This window comes from Oncorhynchus masou, unplaced genomic scaffold, assembly GCF_036934945.1.
Source record: "Oncorhynchus masou masou isolate Uvic2021 unplaced genomic scaffold, UVic_Omas_1.1 unplaced_scaffold_2005, whole genome shotgun sequence".
Lineage (NCBI taxonomy): Eukaryota > Metazoa > Chordata > Actinopteri > Salmoniformes > Salmonidae > Oncorhynchus > Oncorhynchus masou.
In genome coordinates, this window is record NW_027008495.1 from 1 (window position 1) to 5,000 (window position 5,000).

Here is a 5,000-nt window from a genome sequence, read left to right on the forward strand (position 1 = left end):
TCTCTGAACAACCAGGAGAGTCATTTCAGAACAGTCTCTCTCTGAACAACCAGGAGAGTCATTTCAGAACAGTCTCTCTGAACAACCAGGAGAGTCATTTCAGAACAGTCTCTCTCTGAACAACCAGGAGAGTCATTTCAGAACAGTCTTCTGAACAACCAGGAGAGCCATCAGAACAGTCTCTCTCTGAACAACCAGGAGAGTCATTTCAGAACAGTCTCTCTCTGAACAACCAGGAGAGTCATTTCAGAACAGTTTCTCTCTGAACAACCAGGAGAGTCATTTCAGAACAGTCTCTCTCTGAACAACCAGGAGAGTCATTTCAGAACAGTCTCTCTCTGAACAACTCAGGAGAGTCATTTCAGAACAGTCTCTCTCTGAACAACCAGGAGAGTCATTTCAGAACAGTCTCTCTCCTGAACAACCAGGAGAGTCATTTCAGAACTCAGGCTTCTCTGTGGTAGAGTGTCTGACAAGACAATATCCTGACACACACCTCATTAAAATATCCCATTTCCTCTTCCTTCATCTGCAACCCAAATGGTTCCTTATTTCACGCACTACCCCTAGGGCCCTGGCCAGAAAGGCTCTGGGCAAAAGTAGTGAGGAATGAGTATCCTAGAGTAGCAATAACATCCTAGATGCCTCCTGCTGTTGTGCCACTTAAACTTGACCGCTGCTCCAGGGTCACTGCCCTGCGGCCGGCCGGTGAGGTTGTGTGTGTGTGTGTGTGTGTGTGTGTGTGTGTTGTGTGTGTGTGTGTGTTTGGGTGCATGTGTTTCTCCGGGAATGGGGGTTTGAGGCAAAATATGAATTTCCATGATCTGAAAATGCACAATAAAGTCTTCTTCCTGCTCTCCTCTCATCCTCTCCTCCAGGCAGTAGGTTTTCTCCTGTGGATCGTCTGCTGGGCAGATGTGTTTTACTCTTTCTGGGAAAGAAGCCAACATGACAGCGGTGCCCCTCCTCCACCCAGGCACCTGTTTATCTGGTTAGCCCCACCATGCTCGGCATCACTATGGTAACAACCAACACTGTTTATCTGGTTAGCCCCACCATGCTCGGTATCACTATGGTAACAACCAACGCTGTTTATCTGGTTAGCCCCACCATGCTCGGGCATCACTATGGTAACAACCAACGCTGTTTATCTGGTTAGCCCCATGCTCGGCATCACTATGGTAACAACCAACGCTGTTGCTCTGGTTAGCCCCACCATGCTCGGCATCACTATGGTAACAACCAACACTGTTTATCTGGTTAGCCCCACCATGCTCGGCATCACTATGGTAACAACCAACACTGTTTATCTGGTTAGCCCCACCATGCTCGCATCACTATGGTAACAACTAACACTGTTTATCTGGTTAGCCCCACCATGCTCGGCATCACTATGGTAACAACCAACACTGTTTATCTGGTTAGCCCCACCATGCTTTCGCATCACTATGGTAACAACCAACACTGTTTATCTGGTTAGCCCCACCATGCTCGGCATCACTATGGTAACAACCAACACTGTTTATCTGGTTAGCCCCACCATGCTCAGCATCACTATGGTAACAACCAGCACTGTTTATCTGGTTAGTCCCACCATGCTCGGCATCACTATGGTAACAACCAACACTGTTTATCTGGTTTAGCCCCACCATGCTCGCATCACTATGGTAACAACCAACACTGTTTATCTGGTTAGTCCCACCATGCTTTCGGCATCACTATGGTAACAACCAACACTGTTTATCTGGTTAGCCCCACCATGCTCGCATCACTATGGTAACAACCAACGCTGTTTATCTGGTTAGCCTCACCATGCTGCTATGGTAACAACACACTGTTTATGGTAACAACCGTAGCGCTGTTTATCCTGCGTGGATTTAGCCCCACCATGCTCGGCATCACTATGGTAACAACCAACGCTGTTTATCTGGTTAGCCCCACCATGCTCGGCATCACTATGGTAACAACCAACGCTGTTTATCTGGTTAGCCCCACCATGCTCGGCATCACTATGGTAACAACCAACACTGTTTATCTGGTTAGCCCCACCATGCTTTCGGCATCACTATGGTAACAACCAACGCTGTTTATCTGGTTAGCACCACCATGCTTCGGCATCACTATGGTAACAACCAAGCGCTGTTTATCTGGTTAGCCCCACCATGCTCTGCATCACTATGGTAACAACCAGCGCTGTTTATCTGGTTAGCCCCACCATGCCTCGCATCACTATGGTAACAATAACGCTGTTTATCTGGTTAGCCCCACCATGCTTTCGGCATCACTATGGTAACAACCAACGCTGTTTATCTGGTTAGCCCCACCATGCTCGCATCACTATGGTAACAACCAACGCTGTTTATCTGGTTAGCCCCACCATGCTCGGCATCACTATGGTAACAACCAACGCTGTTTATCTGGTTAGCCCCACCATGCTCGGCATCACTATGGTAACAACCAACACTGTTTATCTGGTTAGCCCCACCATGCTCGCATCACTATGGTAACAACCAACACTGTTTATCTGGTTAGCCCCACCATGCCCGGCATCACTATGGTAACAACCAACACTGTTTATCTGGTTAGCCCCACCATGCCTGGCATCACTATGGTAACAACCAACGCTGTTTATCTGGTTAGCCCCACCATGCTCGGCATCACTATGGTAACAACCAACGCTGTTTATCTGGTTAGCCCACCATGCTCGGCATCACTATGGTAACAACCAACACTGTTTATCTGGTTAGCCCCACCATGCTCGGCATCACTATGGTAACAACCAACGCTGTTTATCTGGTTAGCACCACCATGCTCGGCATCACTATGGTAACAACCAACGCTGTTTATCTGGTTAGCCCCACCATGCTCGGCATCACTATGGTAACAACCAACACTGTTTATCTGGTTAGCCCCACCATGCTCTGCATCACTATGGTAACAACCAACGCTGTTTATCTGGTTAGCCCCACCATGCTCGGCATCACTATGGTAACAACCAACGCTGTTTATCTGGTTAGCCCCACCATGCTCGGCATCACTATGGTAACAACCAACGCTGTTTATCTGGTTAGCCCCACCATGCTCGCATCACTATGGTAACAACCAACGCTGTTTATCTGGTTAGCCCCACCATGCTCGGCATCACTATGGTAACAACAACGCTACTTATCTGGTTAGCCCCACCATGCTCGGCATCACTATGGTAACAACCAACGCTGTTTACCTGGTTAGCCCCACCATGCTCTGGCATCACTATGGTAAAAACCAACGCTGTTTACCTGGTTAGCCCCACCATGCTCGGCATCACTATGGTAAAAACCAACGCTGTTTACCTGGTTAGCCCCACCATGCTCGCATCACTATGGTAACAACCAACACTGTTTATCTGGTTAGCCCCACCATGCTTCGGCATCACTATGGTAACAACCAACACTGTTTATCTGGTTAGCCCCACCATGCTCGGCATCACTATGGTAACAACCAACGCTGTTTATCTGGTTAGCACCACCATGCTCGCATCACTATGGTAACAACCAAACGATGTTTATCTGGTTAGCCCCACCATGCTCGGCATCACTATGGTAACAACCAACACTGTTTATCTGGTTAGCCCCACCATGCTCTGCATCACTATGGTAACAACCAACGCTGTTTATCTGGTTAGCCCCACCATGCCTGGCATCACTATGGTAACAACCAACGCTGTTTATCTGGTTAGCCCCACCATGCTCGGCATCACTATGGTAACAACCAACGCTGTTTATCTGGTTAGCCCCACCATGCCTGGCATCACTATGGTAACAACCAACGCTGTTTATCTGGTTAGCCCCACCATGCTCGGCATCACCATGGTAACAACCAACGCTGTTTATCTGGTTAGCCCCACCATGCTCGGCATCACTATGGTAACAACCAACGCTGTTTACCTGGTTAGCCCCACCATGCTCGGCATCACTATGGTAAAAACCAACGCTGTTTACCTGGTTAGCCCCACCATGCTCGGCATCACTATGGTAAAAACCAACGCTGTTTACCTGGTTAGCCCCACCATGCTCGGCATCACTATGGTAACAACCAACACTGTTTATCTGGTTAGCCCCACCATGCTCGGCATCACTATGGTAACAACCAACACTGTTTATCTGGTTAGCCCCACCATGCTCGGCATCACTATGGTAAAAACCAACACTGTTTATCTGGTTAGCCCCACCATGCTCGGCATCACTATGGTAACAACCAACACTGTTTATCTGGTAAACCCCACCATGCTCGGCATCACTATGGTAAAAACCAACACTGTTTATCTGGTTAGCCCCACCATGCTCGGCATCACTATGGTAACAACCAACACTGTGGGCTGGATCAAAAGGGTCTTAGCTGGGGGGGGGGGGAGTGGTCGGCCTGTAAGGTTCTTAGCTGGGAGGGGAGTGGTCGGCCTGTAAGGTTCTTAGCTGTGGGGGAGTGGTCGGCCTGTAAGGTTCTTAGCTGTGGGGAGTGGTGGGCCTGTAAGGTTCTTAGCTGGGAGGGGAGTGGTCGGCCTGTAAGGTTCTTAGCTGGGAGGGGAGTGGTCGGCCTGTAAGGTTCTTAGCTGAGGGGAGTGGTCGGCCTGTAAGGTTCTTAGCTGCGGGGGAGTGGTCGGCCTGTAAGGTTCTTAGCTGAGGGGAGTGGTCGGCCTGTAAGGGTCTTAGCTGGGAGGGAGTGGTCGGCCTGTAAGGGTCTTAGCTGAGGGGAGTGGTCGGCCTGTAAGGGTCTTAGCTGGGAGGGGGAGTGGTCGGCCTGTAAGGGTCTTAGCTGCTGGTGAGTGGTCGGCCTGTAAGGGTCTTAGCTGGGAGGGGGGGAGTGGTCGGCCTGTAAGGGTCTTAGCTGGGAGGGGGGGAGTGGTCGGCCTGTAAGGGTCTTAGCTGAGGGGAGTGGTCGGCCTGTAAGGGTCTTAGCTGAGGGGGAGTGGTCGGCCTGTAAGGGTCTTAGCTGAGGGGAGTGGTCGGCCTGTAAGGGTCTTA

The 5,000-nt window shown here is 50.0% G+C and overlaps 1 pseudogene; it reads left to right on the forward strand.

Moving 5' to 3' along the window:
• The first annotated feature begins 878 nt into the window (after window positions 1-878).
• Window positions 879-5,000, forward strand: part of LOC135532748 (multidrug resistance-associated protein 1-like) — a 72,846-nt pseudogene continuing 68,724 nt past the window's right edge.